This window comes from Piliocolobus tephrosceles, chromosome 4, assembly GCF_002776525.5.
Source record: "Piliocolobus tephrosceles isolate RC106 chromosome 4, ASM277652v3, whole genome shotgun sequence".
Lineage (NCBI taxonomy): Eukaryota > Metazoa > Chordata > Mammalia > Primates > Cercopithecidae > Piliocolobus > Piliocolobus tephrosceles.
In genome coordinates, this window is record NC_045437.1 from 22,085,675 (window position 1) to 22,103,230 (window position 17,556).

Genomic DNA, 17,556 nt, shown 5'->3' on the forward strand with positions numbered 1-17,556 from the left:
AATAGCACAACCCTTACTGGAAAGCTGGTTTTAAAGCCAATAGATTGACAATATTTATCTGAAAGTGTGTTCCAGAGGGTAGCTTGCATATCATTGAAGATATATATATATATATATATATTTTTTTTTTTTTTTGTATGACCAAGACGTGAAATTGCTAAAGAAGAATGTGGCAATATCCTGACGCTGTGTGCTTGAAAATCTATAAAATTCTTAAAATATTTTTTACATTATTCTAATCCGTTAAGTTTTAATTAAGGCCATGGGACAGTTTCACTAACCTAAAACTAGTCAATGATCTCAGTTTGAAAAACGTTTCCATTTTCTAAATCATTCCAACTCGGTGACTAGTAGATTAACTCATGTTTTACTTTCTTTTATTTACTACAAGAATACACATAATTGTTAGTAAACACACAAAAATAGATATATTATTTGTTTCATTATTTTTTTCAAGACAGAATCTTGCTCTGTCGCCCAGGCTAGAGTGTAGTGGTGTGATGTCGGCTCACTGCAACCCCTGCCTCCTGGGTTCAAGGATTCCCATTCCTCAGCCTCCCAAGTAGCTGGAATTAAAGACGCCTGCCACCACACCTGGCTAATTTTTGTACCTTTACTAGAGATGGGGTTTCACCATGTTGGCCAGGCTGTTCTCAAACTCCTGACATCCGGTGATCCACCTGCCTTGGCCTCCCAAAGTGCTGGGATTACAAGCATAAGCCATGGAGCCTGGCCCCATTATTTGTATTCAATGTTACCCAGAATGATAAAGAAAGAAGGATTTAAAGTAATATAACAAAAGAATATCCAGATATCAATATGAAATATGGACATTTATCACTGCTTTAAAACAAATTGTTTTAAACATCTGTTTCTTAACAACACACAATGGGGCTTGTTGAAGCGGGTAGTGGCAGTGGGAGGGACAGCATCAGGATAAATAGCGAATGCATCCTGGGTTTAATACCTAGGTGATGGGTTGATAGGTGCAGCAAACCACAATGGTACATGTTTTCTTATGTAACAAATCTGCACATCCTGCACGTGTATCCCAGAACTTACAATAAAATAAAATAATAAAATTCATTTCTTAAAAGATTTTAATTTACTCTTTGATACCTCCAGAATATGAATAAATTTAAATGGTGGTGCCTATCACCTAATTTAAAGTTCTAAGAAGATCAATTTGCTTTAGTGAATAAAATTAAATTGATTATTATAAAGGATGATTTATAGTAGTTGTGATTTTACTCACTAACCATATTAAATACAACACTAAAAGTTGAAACATTTTACTTCCTCAAAAAAATTGATTTTGAAAAATAGTATCTTATACAATAATTAGCACTGTGAAAATTGATCTTTTAAATTTTGAATATTTTGCTCAAAGTTAAGACAGATAATTAACAGTCAGCGTTCAAATGCATGCTAGTTAAAAACAACAACAAAATAACAAATTTTTAAAATAAACAAAAATCTATGGTCTAGATACACTGTCAAAAGCCAGGACTTAACTGTCATCTTTGAACTTCTTCCTGTGTCATCTTTCTAGACCAGAACATTTTTCTTCTGGCTTTCTGATTTCAAATTCAAGTAATTATGTTGGGGCTTTCATGCTGTCAAATACAATTTTTGTTATAAACTTTCTCCTTATTAAACAGTCTTCAAGCAAAATAATTTCACAGTAAAGAAAAGCAACTCGATCACCAAAAAACAATGTACTTTCAATAGTTAAGTAATACAAATATTTTCTTGCACACATTGTTTTGAGAATAAAACTACTATAAGAAGTTGGGTCTAAATTTTCAGTCTGCATTATAGCTTTGAGAATTACTGTGATATTGGACACAGAAATGTTTGTATTTATAACTGTTAGTATCAAAAACGTTAATTGCTTAGTTTATGGCAACATAAAGAGGAAATGTAAGAGATCTTTTCTCCTAAGAATATAAAAACAACAAGTAGCTATTTTTTAAAATATGCTACTAAGTGGCAGAGGCAATAGCTCTATTTAAATGTCATTAAAACCAGGAATCGTGGTGGGAGCCTGTAGTCCCAGCTACTCAAGTGGTTGAGACTGCAGGAACACCTGTACTCAGGAGTTCAAGAATAGTCTGAACAATACAGTGAGGCCCTGTCTCATTTCCCTGCTATGTTTTCCTTTCATGTTTTTACATTTTTGATAGGTGATTTAATTCTGTGAGACATAGATCAAACTGAATTCTCAGCAACTTATGTTGATGTCACATTGTGACACTAGCTACCTTTGTGATCACGCTGCTTTTTATTCGTTAATGTTGTTCTGCGAATGCTCATGCATGATCAGCTGATTCGTCCATGGGAAAGATAGTTGTGAGGATGATTCAAAGTAGGCAGGAAAGTGGGGTTCTTGAGAATGGAAAAGAAGTCTGCAGTCTTTTCACAGATTATCCTATGACAGACTAAAAATAGTTGAGGGGATTTGAAGAGAAATCCACATTCCATCCAAGGTTTAACTACTTCTGGTTCCGAACTTGGGTATATATAACATCACTAATAATCAGTTTAATCATTTTAAGTTACTTGTGATATAAAAATCACAAACACAATTTGTATATCAATATTGTGTAGATGAGACAACATATTGAATGCTTTTTCCTCAGTCTGATAATAGCACAGGACTTGCATAGGCCAACTTTATCTCATGTTAATTCAAGCAGAACAATATTCATCTGGATTCCTGCACTTTGTTGAAGCAATGCTCTTGATTTCAAAAGCAGATAAGGGAAAAATTTCTAAGTTAGATAATGAATATCTACAGGAGCCACTTTCTCAATCAAAGTAGGAGTCTACATAAAGATAATCAACGTAGATGAAAACATTTTTGTGTGTGTGATTTGCTTCCTACTCCTAGACTTTTTATTCAGGCTAACAGCACAAACCCTAAAATGTCACTATGCCATATATTTAGAAATCATCTTTTGAAGGCCAAGACAGCTTTAGTAATTGGTAGCTGATTTAGCCCAAGGCCCAGAATGTCATATGTAAGATAAGCCCCGAGTGACTTGTTAAACCCTTAAACTATCATGAAATTTAAAAGTAGTATATAAATTACATAAATGGTGATACTTAGGTAGGTCTTAGGTAACAGCTTTCAACTGGGTGGTACACTGGCAATGTAAGATTTTTAAAACAGCCATGGAGATTTATTAATCCATTCAATTTCCATAACATGGATCAGGAAATATGGATTTTGATTCTATGGTTGCATTTAATTTAAAATATATCCATGGGTTATCACAATTTATGATACAAATGCATAAAAATAAAGCAAACTTATATTCATCCCACTTAGGTTGTATGCATCAATCAATGGTTAGAAAAAAATGCAACCTGATTAAAACAAGTTGTGTAGACATTAATTACAAACTAAAGTGTGTAAAATGACTGTATTCCATATCCTTTTTTGGTTCTAAAGGCTTTTTGGTTTTTTCAAATAGTAAATAAACTTTTTCTTACAACATATATTGTATATACACACATGTAAAGCATACACATGTGTATATGTATATTTATACATGCATATGTACTTGTACACGTGTTTGCATAATTTTAAAATGCAAACCAGGATTTTGACATGTATACAAGGAAGAAGAAAGGTTTGAATGACTTCAAAAAAATGTAGAAAAGCAACAATAGGATTGAGTTATCACTTTTCAAAGCAAATTTAGGGCCAAAAGAGGCTAAAATAACAAATGATAATAATGATATTTTTAATTAAAATATCCAATTAAAATTATACAACTTGAAAGGAAAACATACAATTACATAAATCCATTTCATCTTAAATGTAGTTCACTTGGAGTGTCACTAAAACACAAACATTACATAATTTTCTAGGTAGTCATTTGCTGTGACTACAGATGCATACACACTCTTAGATATGTTATTGCTATATATTTTAAATCTCCTTTGCTACTTCCATGGAGTTAAAACATTAATTCTCATAGGAAAAACGTATTTCAAAGACACTTTTCCCTTTGGTTTGTAGTTGTCTAATTAAGCTAATACTATTCAGGTAAATATTTATTACCTTCATCAAAACTTTACCCTCCTATCTGGGATGAAATGATATGAAAACACAACTTGCCACCCTGCTTTGTTCCTAAAGATGCAAAGATCAAAGTTGTTGATGCTGTCACACAGTTTTTTTTAAACCTTCCCCCCCCCCCCCGCCCCCGCCCAGTATAACTTCAGAAAAGATGTTTACCTGGTTTGAGGAAAGGTTTTGATATTCCAGTTGAGAAACACGACTTGGGTAAAATGGGAATAACCTAGATTTTCCAAAGCCCCATTTACTGCAGTTGCTGAACTCAGCGGTATATATTGAGACTTTTAAACAGAAACACGTTACTGAAAATAAATTCTATGGAGGAATATTTCAGATAATGATTAACCATAAATTAAATAAACTCATGTTATTAGTATTTTTCCAGTTCCCAATATATTAGTTTTTCCTTCTCATATACTAATATATACAAATTATTTGTTCCAGTAAAAACTATATTATGCTTCTTGTTTTATTGTTTATATAATATACCATGTTCTCCAGAAGACGTATTTTTCTTTCAAAACAACATATAGGAGTTATATTTTCTAAAATAATAAAATACCATTTTTAAGGCAGTTGAATTTTGATTAGAGACCCTACATTTCTCTAAGAAAAGAAATGGATTAACATTTTTTTTAAAATGTAGACAATGTAAATTAGCTATGGAAATAGTATTTCATGCACACACCTCAAATACTTTGTGAAATTTCTCTTGGAGTTACAGCATAGAATGAAACCAATTTATAGGAAACACGAAGAACTGCCTCAAAATTCTCCTTCTTCAGAATGCTGAACCTTGTTGGGAAAATGAATAGATACAGCCCCCACCTCCAAAATGCTAAGACTGCTAAGTAAATGAATGAGAACTAAAAGTGAGGTTGAATCTTGGGGCTTAAGAAACATGATGAGCAGGACATGAAGAAAAAGGTCAAAATATAGTTTTGTTTTCCCCTACCCACCTCCCATGTTGCCAAAGTAAACCTGTTCTGTGCATTTCATTCTATCCTGCCCCTTGGATAAAATCTATGGCATGTCACAAGGATTATTCCAGTCACTTTTGGGTCATTGAAATATCTGCTTATTTTTGTCAGAAAAAAAATCATTTTAGTTCAGTCTCTCTTTATAAATAATATATCTAGTCCTGTATAAAACAAAACAACAATTTAAGAAAAACAATGTTTTTATCTTAAACCTCCCTTTTATATCCAAATTTCTTGAATCATCTCCAAAGAGAGAAAGATTATTAAAGCTGGAGGGGAGAGAATAAGTGAATGGCAGGAAAGTTTTCCTTTCACTGGCCCTGTCCTGGTGATTCAGCAGGGCACCCTGTGGGTATACTACTGTTTGATGCTTGTCCTTTCTCTAAGGTAGCTCTGTGTCACTTCTTCAGAGCTGCCTCTTCTGTTCTCACGTCACCTGGATAGCTTACCTGCAGTTCCTCTACATAAGCGAATGTGTCCTTCGACAGACAAATCTCTTGTTATTTATAATTAATGTTTAAGCCTCTTGGCATTTCATAATACACTTCTGGCTTCTTTCTACTGATGTCTCTTCACCTCCCTCAAACGATCCATCTGTATCTCAAGGTTCACTGACAAACACTCACTCATCCGTAGTTTTGAAAAATGCTGGACAAACAGGCAAACCTCGTTCAGGAAACCTCTATTAACTATGTCGGTAGAAAAATTACCAGCCCTAATCTCTCAGTCTTTGGATTACTTAAGTTTAACATCTTCACTGTGTCCTTGACATCAGGAGACACATGTCAATTCTCCAAGCAGTCATGCCAAAGCTGTTCTCCCTAGTTTGACTTGAGTTTCATCTGTAGCACTTTCAAAGAAGTTTCCTCTCAACCCCCACACCCATTACTACTTCAACTTTGAACTGTTTCCAACTTAGCAGATGTAGTGCCAAGTTTCTAAACAAGTATTTAACCAACACACATGCTAGTCTTTTGGGGTGGTTATATTTAAAAATATGGGGATAATTGTTTTAAATTGTTTTCAACAACAGAAAAAAATGAGACTGAAGATCGTCCACCTGAAAAATCTCTGTTGTATTAAGTTATCTGTACATAACTCGGATAGAAGGTTTATAAGCCAATAGAGTTTTAAGGAGAGATTTTTTTCTGATATAAGCAAGATCTTTTCTGATGCATGAAATCGAGAATCTAGAAGGAACCCAGAAATAATCAAACATTGCACCTAGAATGTAGGTAAGCAAAAAAAGGTAAACAAACTATTGGGCTTACTGAATACTGCTATAATTGTCCAATTGATTTATTTCTTCAGATTATATATTTCTCAAAACTTTTTGTACTCAAATTATGACCATCTACATTTCCATAATATATCTATATTTCAAGTCTGGAAATATTTTTCAAATTTTAAACATTAAATATGAAACTTTTATAATGTAACTTCTTACATTAACCCAGAATGAGATATGAATAGTCAGTGAATCAAAATAGCCAATGTCCATTTCTTGCAGCTACGCGTAAGATGAGATACATATTCTCTTCTCCCCAATAGTGTGTTCCCTGTATATAATGCTAACAGCAAACTTAAATACTGGATATTCCTTCCTTGCATTAGCATACTAAGTATATTTACCACCATGTGCTCTTTCATGACAAATAGGAATGATTGCTTCCTTAGATTGTCGAACATCACAAACATGAGAAAGGATGATTCATTCTTCTGCATAAGGGCTCTAATTCCAATTCATTTGTCTATTAAGTTTTTTATGTGTTAGCATTTGTTTTTATATCCATAGACTACTTCCTTGTATTCAATTTGCAACAGATATATTTTATTACATTATTATTTTTATTCTTCTACTTATTTCTCACAAGGTTATTGGATGACTTATCAATAGACACACATTGACAGAGAGATCTAAACAATAATCATAAACAGTGATTTTTCAGTCTTTCAGTAACAGCATCAAAGCTTATTAGTTACAAATAAAAATATTAACAAGCCTAATGCATTGCTAATGTCATCTCATTTTAAAAAACTTGAATTGATATAAAAAATTCTGATGTATTTAATCAGTGCAGACAGTAACACAGAAAGGAAACTATTTGTGTATTAAATAATACATGCTTGGATTAAATCACATGTGTATAAAGCAAGTCTAAAATTATGAGCTAGATATGCAATTGATCTTTAATTAAACTGCTTTTTAAATTTGGTTTCATTAATCATCATACAAATCTTTCTAGGAACTCTTTAAGATTGGTTACCCAGTGAAAACTATTGCTAGCTTCTCAGTTTCCCTTGTTGTGGTTTCCAACTTTGGAATAAAAGTAAAACAAAATAAAGCAACACAACCACAACATATCTGGAAAACAAGTTTAGTGCTGTTTACAAGGTAAGAAAAATAAATCTATTTTATTTAAAATATTATTAGGCTGGACATGGTGGCTCATGCCTGTAATCCCAGCACTTTGGGAGGCCAAAGTGGGAATATCATTTGAGCCAGGAGTTCAAGACCAACCTGGGCAACATGAGGAGGCCTCCTCTCTACAAGAAATTAAAAAAAAAAAAAAATAGCCAGGCATGGTGGAATATGGCTGTAAACCCAGCTACTCAGGAGGCCGGAAGTGAGAGGATTGCTTGAGCCCAAGAGGCGAAGGTTGCAGTGAGCTATGATCACATCACACCACTGCACTCTGGCCTGGGCAACACAGTGAGACCCTGTGTCAAAAAAAAAAAAAAAAATTTATGTGTGTGTATGTATTAAAGGATAAGAAATTAAGCATTACAAAAGTTAAAAAACATTTTTAAAGTAATAAATTAAAGTTAAAATTGAATTATTATATTAATTCTGTGGGCTTTCTTAATATATCTTCAAGTTTTAACACTCAATGCAAAAAATATTATGCCAATGAATGAGTCCAATTTCCTCTGTTCCTTTTCCTCCCAATAAAGCTCCCCCTTGCCCCCACAAAGAAAAATAAAAGCCACTCTAAGCCATAACAAAACAATGAGATTCAAATTTCTTAGAAAGGCATTCAACAGACAAAAAGTTGAGTAGAAAACAGATCAAAGTGTCATTTTCTGGCGAATTATGGTGACACAGTTAAGTCATTTAAATAATTCAGAGAAATAATAAGAGGCCGTTATTATCAGTTTGCCTAAATTTCCTGAATGTTTACACTAACTTTAAATCTCCTTTTGACTATAAAGTTCCAGATATGGTAGAATGAGGTGGCACTGATAAGTTCATAGTTAAAGAGCAGTTATAAGAAAAACATTTTCAAACTAAGATTTTAATTTTTTTGTAAAGGTAAAATAAAACAATCTTATCTGGGACACAAAGAGTATATATTCCCTGCTTTTTTTTTTTTTTCAAGATACTTCTTCTGGTATTAATAACATATGTAAGGATTTGGAGTTTCTTTTGCTACTGGGCAACAGTAACTGAAATGATGTATAGACAAACGCCTTATGATTAGTATTTTTTCAAGAAATGCCAATGAAAACTAAGTGCAATTATGTTAGTGTCATAACAAGAATCCTCATCCACCTTTAATGTCTTCATATAATAATAAAAAGCACAAAACAAAAAGCACACTTTAGAAACCAATCAAGAGGAAAGGGAACAAAGACCTTCAGTTTATTTTATGTATATATAAATATATATGATATATATACATGATATATAAATATATATGATATATACATGATATATATCATATATGCATGATATATAAATATATATGATATATACATGATATATATCATATACATGATATTATATATACATGATATATATCATATGTTTATATATATCATATATGATACATATTTATATATATAATGCCTTGAATACATTAATTGCTTTGTTAATTTTTTTGTTCACCTGTTATGAAATGAACCTTTCACTGGTACTGTGTATTTTGTACTGAAATCCAACATAAGGCTTGATAAGAAGTAGTACTGACAGAACGAACAACAGTTTCCAATACCCTTGAGCCCAACTGCACACCATTTTCATATACAAGTTAAGGAAATCTGAAACTCCTTGTTTTGATGTGATGTGAGTGTCTCTTTACAGGAGGCACAACACATCATTTCTCCTTTCATTTCTCACCCCATTAACTCCCTTGACAAAAGATGTATGCAGATCCTGGGAGGATTCAGTGTTTTCTCTGAATGTTTCAGATACGTTGAGCTGAAAGAGTGGGAGTGTCATATCAATTTTATTTAGACAAAAAGTATTTTTCAAAAATAATATTTTTCTTAGGTGTCTACAGACTCCTTATATAAAATTTTACAGAGTGTATAGTCCCAATGCTACTTTCAACTCTGAAACTAAAGATGCATTGTCAGAAGATAACTCTGAAAATGATGTGATTTGTTATATTCAAATGAGACAATTTGAAAATTGATTGTAATTAAATTTGTACTCAACCTTATCATCCACATTAATTCAGAAACATTAGAATGGTTAAACAGAAAGAGCACTTATTTTATATCCGTTACATGGACTTGCTCTTTTTTATATGCAGTAGATAATATGGAATATAAATTACTTCTGTAAAATGGAAAATACTGACAGTATCATACCAGAGAAGAGGTAATGCTACCTGAAAACCCCAACACATTCATTTGCATTTATTGATATGAACAGTGTTGCAGTATTATTTTACTGCCAACCCCTCCTTTTTTCCTCATAGTGATTTCATTTATGTATTTTTAAAATGTCTACAAGACTGCCTGATTATAAAACAATAAATTACAATACTAATTCCCTTAAAAATACAATAAACACTCTTAGCAACTTCCTCTTTAATTACAGAAGATGGTCTGTGATATTTCACAATTATTATTTCTATGACTTCTGAAATCTCTTCTCTTGAAAACTACATTAACCTATATTATAGCTCATTGAAATAAAGGAATAACAACTTTGTAAGTGAAGCCTGCATTATGTTTTAGCCCTTCCAAGCTAAGTGACCTTCAGAGTTAGTGGTCACATGATATGTAGCATGTTCCTGCCATACATCAAGTATTTGATTTATATTTAATATCTCCATATTAATAAACACCTACAAGCTAAAAAATTGCCATGATCTAAAGAGAAATATGGATCTACCTCCTTTCTTCTAAAGTCTGTTTATTAAAAGTCTTCTCCATCTTCAAAAAGACCTCCCCTTTATCCAGTTGCTAAAACCAAAAATATGACATTTTTATTTATTCATTTTTTATCATTCATATTGATTATTTTAGCATATTTTCCAACCCCAAATTTAATATCATAGTCTCACTGTGGTCAATGTTTCCCTCTTTCTTAGTATTACTATAATCTTGCACTTGGACTACTACAAGAATTTTAAAATTTGTCATCTTACCTAAATCCTTTCCCCTTATTGCCCAGCAGAACAAATAATTCTTTAATACTTTAAAACATATATTAAAGGTTGTATTTGCTCTGCTTCAAATTATCTAATAGTTTTTATTCTACTACAAATAAAATCCAATCCGGCCCTGGCTAAGAAAGCACGTTTTACCAATCTTGGAACCTAAAGATCTGCTTACCACGGGTAGAATTCCCTGCCAAAATTCTCCTGTCTCCAGGTTTCTAGAATCACCTAACAAGCTCCTTTTTTTTCTTTTTTTTTTTTCCTGAGGACCCTTCTTAGGAACTAGATTATCTTCTTCAGACTGGAATGCTCTTTGACTAAGCTTAACATGCCTTTTTCGTTTTGGTCTTTTAGATCTCAGATCCAAGTCACATTCTCAAAGCATTTAACTCTCATTCTCCCTTAAAGTAACGACCTAATAATTCTCTGTTACATTGCTCTATTTTCATTCTATGCATTGCACTTATTACTATATTATGTTTCTTGTGAAATATCCACTTGTGCTTCATGAGAACAGGGACATGATCATGTTCACTCTTTCATTTCCAGTGTTTAGAACAGGGCTTGGTATATGGTGGATGTCTAATATATATGGAGTAAGGGATCAAATGAATGAATCATAAATTATTTAATAAAATTTAAATTTTAAGATCTAATTAAAACAAGCACATTAAATTTATTTTGAATCAATAAATGTCTGCCCAGTTATTTAAAACAAGTCTTTAATATTACTATGACCAACCAAGATGCATCCCAGGGATGTGAGGATGGTTCTCTATATGCAAATCAATACACATGATCCAGCACCTCAATAGAATCAAGAACAAAAACCATAAAATCATTTCAATAGATGCAGAGAAAGCCTTTAGTGAACTTCAACATCAATAAAAGCCCTCAACAAATTAGGTATAGAAGAAATGTACCTCAACATAATAAAGGCCACATATGACAAAACCATAGTTACCATCGTACTGGGTGAGGAAAAGTTGAAAGTTTTACTCTAAGATCTGGAAAGAGACAAGGATGCCTACTTTCAACATTTCCATTCAACATTGTACTGGAAGTCCTAGCCAGAGTAATTAGGCAAGAGGATGAAATAAAGAAGTTCTAAATTGGAAAGGAGAAAGTCAAATTGTCCCTGTTGGCAGATGGCATGATCTTGTATATATAAAACCCTAAAGACTCCACCAATGAAGTAGTGTAGACTCCACTAATAGAAATGATATGACTTTGGTCAACTTGCAGGACACAACATCAACATATAAAAATCAATAGCATTTTTGTATATCACCAGTCAACTATCTGAACAAGTAATCAAGAAAACAATCTCACTTATAATATCTACACAAAAATTTACCTAGAATGCATTTAACCAAGGAGGCGAAATATCACTACAATGCAAATGATAAAACATTGAAAATATAAATTGAAGAGAACACAAATAAATGGAAATATATTCCACATTTATAAACTGGAAGAATTAATATTGCTAAAATATCCATACTATCCAAAGTGATATAGAGGTTCAACACAATCCCTATTAAAATGTCAATAAAATTGTTCACAAAACAGAAAAATGTCCAAAAATTTCTGTGGAACCACAAAATATCACAAGGAACCAAAACAACCTTGAGAACAAAAGAGCAAAGCTGGAGGCATTTCACTACCTGACTTCAAAATATACTACAAAGCTATAGTAATCACAACAGCATAATCCTGGCATAAAAACAGACATATAGACCAATGGAACAGAATAAAGAACTCAGAAATATATTTACACATTTACAGCCAAATGATTTTTGACAAAGTTTCCAGGAACACACTACAGGGAAACAATCATCTCTTCAATAAATGGTTCTGAGAAAAATTTTTACCCACATGCAGAAGAATGAAACTAGATCTCTGTTTCTCACCATATACAAAATTCAACTCAAAATTGATTACATATTTAAATTTAAGATCCAAAACTGTGAAACTGCTAGAAGAAAACATGGGAGAAATTATTTATAGCATGGGACTGGGTAAGGGTTTTTTTAGATAGGAACACAAAAACACCAGCAACTGAAGCAAAAATAGGCAAATACCAAATTCTGGCAAAGACGTGAAAAGGGGGAACTCTCATACACTGTTGATGTGAATGTAAATTAGTAAGGTCACTATCAAAACCAGTATGGAGGTTTCTTAAAAAACTAAAAATAAAATTACCATATGATCCCACAATTTCACTCCTGGGTATTTTTAAAAAGGAAATGAGAACAGTATTTCAAAGAAATGTTTTTGTAGTCCTGTATTTCAGCAGTCTTCACAATAACCAGAAAATGAGATCAACCTAAGTGTTCACCAGTGGATAAAGGTATAAAAACATGTTGTATGTATTCACAATGGAATGCTATTTGGCTATAAAATAGAATAAAATTCTATTGTTTGTGTCAACACAGATGAATCTAGAGGCCATTATATTAAGTGAAATAAGACAAGCACAGAAGGACAAATACCACATGATCTCATTTGTAAAATCTGTAAATGATGATCCCATAGAAGTAGAGCATTAAATAGTGGTTACCAGAAGCAGGGGGAGGGAGGTAGGCTTATGAGAGAGGTTGGTTAATAGGTACAAAGTTACACTTTGCTAGGAGGAATAGGTCCTGGTGTTCTGTTGCACAGTAGGGTGGCTATAGTGAAAAATAATGTATTGCATATTTCAAAATAGCAAGAAGAGAGGATTTTGAGTGCTCTCACTGCAAAGAATTGATAAATATCTGAGGTGATAGATATGCTAATTATTCTGATTTGATCATTACACAATGTATACATGTATGAAAACATCGTATTGTACCCCATAAATATGTACATTTGTATGCATCAATTAAAAACAAAATAAAACTCTTAAAAATAAAAATTTATTACACCCATTCTAGAATAGCTATGATAAATTAGGTATGGTAACAATGGAGAAGATAATGTTAAATCTTCTGTACATGACTTCTTTGAAAGAAGGCACAATATTCAGTATTTATCAGGTAGTTATATACACAGTAAACATTTTCGTATATGAGAAGTGAAAAGAGCAACATAGCATATAGTCACCTACAACTGGGGCTGCATATCTATAAAAAGAAAAATAAATACAATTAATTTTCCAGAAATGGTTCATTAGTACTGCTGTTGTTGCTCTCCTGTCTCTAATAAAACACTCTTGTGTCTCCTCGTATTGTATAAGCCAAGTTAATCTAGGTCAAGTTGTGGTAACAAACATCACCAAATGCTTAGTGGCTTATAAATGCACAGGTTTATTTCTCACTTGTTCCCTCGCATGCCTGCTGAGGACTGTACTCAAAATCTTTTTGTACTGGGACCAAGACTGATTAAACAGACACAATTTCCACCATTGCAGTTTTTGTGACAGAGTGTAAAGGGAGCTCCAACAGTGCTAATATTGAAAATAAAATGCTTTGGGCCCAAAATGGCATGTTTTACTTCTGGTTTCAGTTCAGTGACCAAAACTAGTCACAGAGTCACTCAAAAAACAAGGGTCAGGAATTACAGTATTACCATGTGACTGGAAAGTAAGATCCAAATTATTTATTGAAAAGAACTTACTACTATACCAGATTCTGAAATATGTATAAATATACATACATACTGATGGATACAAAATTCCATGTCTTTTCTTCCTTTATTATCCACAGCTTAATTCTATATACTTTAGATATTTAAAGTGGCTATTCTAAAAATTGTACTTGGGATGTGTACAAATCATGAATTAAACTTTTAATTTATATAATATTTCCACGTATTTTAGATTTTAAATCTAAATATAGATATAAATGTATTTCAACTCTAAATTACAGTTAACTTGAGCAACTTTTTCAACTTTCAGATTATAGTTTTTCAAATCTCATTTTCCTGACATATTTTTCTTTGTAATTTTGTACCAAAATTATTACTGAGTAATCTATTATTTTAATATGTATCTTATGTATTTGAAATTATTGCTATTACAGTTATTAATCCATAAAAATTTAATATTTTCTATTATGTTGTTAACCAAAACATGGAAAACATTTATTATTTTGAATATGAGATATAATAATATAAGTAAAAAATGGAGCAACGCCACCTTTTAGAAAACCTTAAATGCATATTCAATGTAAAGAAAATACAGTTATTAGCGTATAATTTATTCTCTCAATTTTCCTTCTCTCTCATCAAACTTACTGTCCATGGGGAAGGGGGAGATTTGAATTTGCCTTTATTTTGTCATTAGCAATCAAAAAGCTTCATTAGCTTTCTAGTTCAATTTGCATTTTAAAATGAAACATAATTTTTACATTAAACTAATAATTAGTCTTTCATATATCATAGGAAGATAACACTTAAATTTTACTGAATGTAAGACTAGTCTTGATTATTTTAAAAGTGTCACTTAAAATACTGCAATACTTACAAGATCCCTACACAAAGAGAAGAAACCGTCTGTGGGAAAATCCTTACTCGGTATGTTTGTTTGCTCAGGCTGCTGTATCAAGACACCATAAACTGGGTGGCTTAAATAACAGATTTTTTATTTTTATTTATTTATTTATTTATTTATTTTTTGAGATGGAGTCTCATTCTGTCGCCCAGGCTGGAGTGCAGTGGTGTGATCTCAGCTCACTGCAAGCTCCACCTCCCAGGTTCAAATGATTCTCATGCCTCAGCCTCCTGAGTAGCTGGATTACAGGTATGTGCTACCACATCCAGCCAATTTTCTTGTATTTTTAGTAGGTACAGGGTTTCACCATGTTGGCCAGGCTAGTCTCAAACCCTGACCTGAAATGATCCGCCTGCCTCAGCCTCCCAAAGTGCTTGGATTACAGGCCTGAGTCACTGTGCCCAGCCTCTCTCCTTTTCTTATTAAGGGCTCTCATTCCTCAAATGGGTTCCAACCTGGGACCTAATGTAAGCCTAATCACCTTTCAAAAACTCCACCTCCAAATACCATTATTCTGGAGACTATGGCTTCAACATATGAATCTGGCAGGAACACAAACATTCAGTTGATAACAATGTGGGAAGATGCTTAGCAGGTTCAAAGAGCTTATTAGAAGCCATGCGAAGGAATGAAGAAATAGAAGAAAATGATACCTCAGAGGTAAATACAGTGAGGATATGGAAACTTTTGTAGATTTTGTTTAAAATATAATGAGATGTTTTGGAAATATAAGTAAAATTCTGATGTGTGTTTTTAAAAGTCTATGTTGGCTGTGAATGAAACATTATCGGCAGAGGGCAAAATTAGAAACAGAAAGTTCAATAATACCATCATTGCTGTTGTCTCAGTTGAAATTTGATGGAGGCTTTTACTAACATGGTACTAGCTAAAGTGGTGGGAAAAAATTTATTAACATTTACTGTGTTTCATAAAAATAAAACTTCTGGATAACTGGAGAGATCAATAGATAAATTTTGAACGATAGGCTTTAGATATTTGTAAACAAGTGATGTTTAAAAATGAGGTCCTTGGATCGTCAGCATTACCTGGGAAGGAAAGTTGTTAGAAATGAATATTCTCAGACCCCACACCAGAACTAATGAATCCGAAGTTCTGAGGGGTGAAGTCAGCAATTTGATTTTAAACAAACACTCTAGGTGATTTTGACAAAAGCTCATTTGAGAACTGTGATGTAAACCATACACATGAAAATGTCAATTACAGAAATCCATCAATATGGGTTTATGGATTTCAGAGCAGAAGTTTGAGACAGAGATATAAATCTGGAAGTGATCAGCACATAGACAGCACTTAAAACCATGGGAATGGTTGAAATCACATACACTAAGTAGGACCAGAGAGAAATGCCACAACTGAGGCCAATATTTCATTTTCAGTAGTCTGTAAACAACATTTTAAAAGGAGAATCTATAGAGACAGGAAGAAAGCTAGGGTTGTGAGATACCATAGACACCAAGTGAAGAAAGAGATTTTAAAAGGAGTAAAAGATAAGCAATGTCCAATGAAGCTAAGAAATTCAGCACATCTTAAACAGTGATGGGTTGATTTATGTTCAACATCTGGCTCTCTGAGGAAAAGCAAAATCAGATTAGTAAAGTTTTTCCATTTCTGTGCTGCTAAATACTCCCGGCATGCTTAATTTCAAGCCAGTGAATAGTGGGCAAATTTGGCAAGACACACAAAATAGCATGCCATTATGTATTTCTGTCATGTAGAATATATATATATACACATATATATCTCAACCTCAAAAAGACAGGTAAGAGCAAAATGTAATGAAATAAGAGGAAAATGAGTTTTGAGTATTCATTACTATGTTTTTTATAAATGTTTTGTATATGTATATGTGTGTATGTATGTGATCAACTCTTAATAAAGTCTGTGTTTAACAATAACCTTGCAGAATTTCTGGGAATTAAATAATCAGCTTTCATGTGTCAGTAGGTATTGACTCCTGTACACTATTGCTAACAAATCTAAGATTTCAAATGTTTTTCCAGGTCCTGGGAACTTCAAGTATTGATACTCTTAGTATATTAAACACATACTTAACAGTTTTATATATTCTACTACATTTAAGCTGTCCAAGAAAGGAAATTATGATGTATTATGTGATCTATATCTTAAATAGCACAGAACAAAAGATTTAACAGGTTCCCAATCAAACGATTGATTTGTAAGTACATCCATGACCTATTCTTCTAACTCTAAAAGTCTTTGAATGGAACAAAAAATTCTGCAGGCTTGGAAACATGTGAAGGATAAATCATATTAGGATGATATTCATAATATAAATAAATTAGCTCATGCAAGTTTCAGTTTTGACATAATTTATGCAAAATTTGACACACTTTTCTCTAGCATAAGATATATGTCACCTAGAAGTACAGGATCTTTGCATAGCTGACTTTTGCTGGACTTAACAGGGTGCAAAGATGAGTGTGGAGCTCACAACAAAAGATCAAAAGATGCACAGCGGTTTTGAGTGTGCTTGGACTTCATCCAATTCTGGCTGAATCTGAACTGAATTATTCATGTTTGGTTTTTATTTTTTTTTTAAGTGCAGTAAAAGTGATTTTTTTCTTAAAAAAAGGAAAA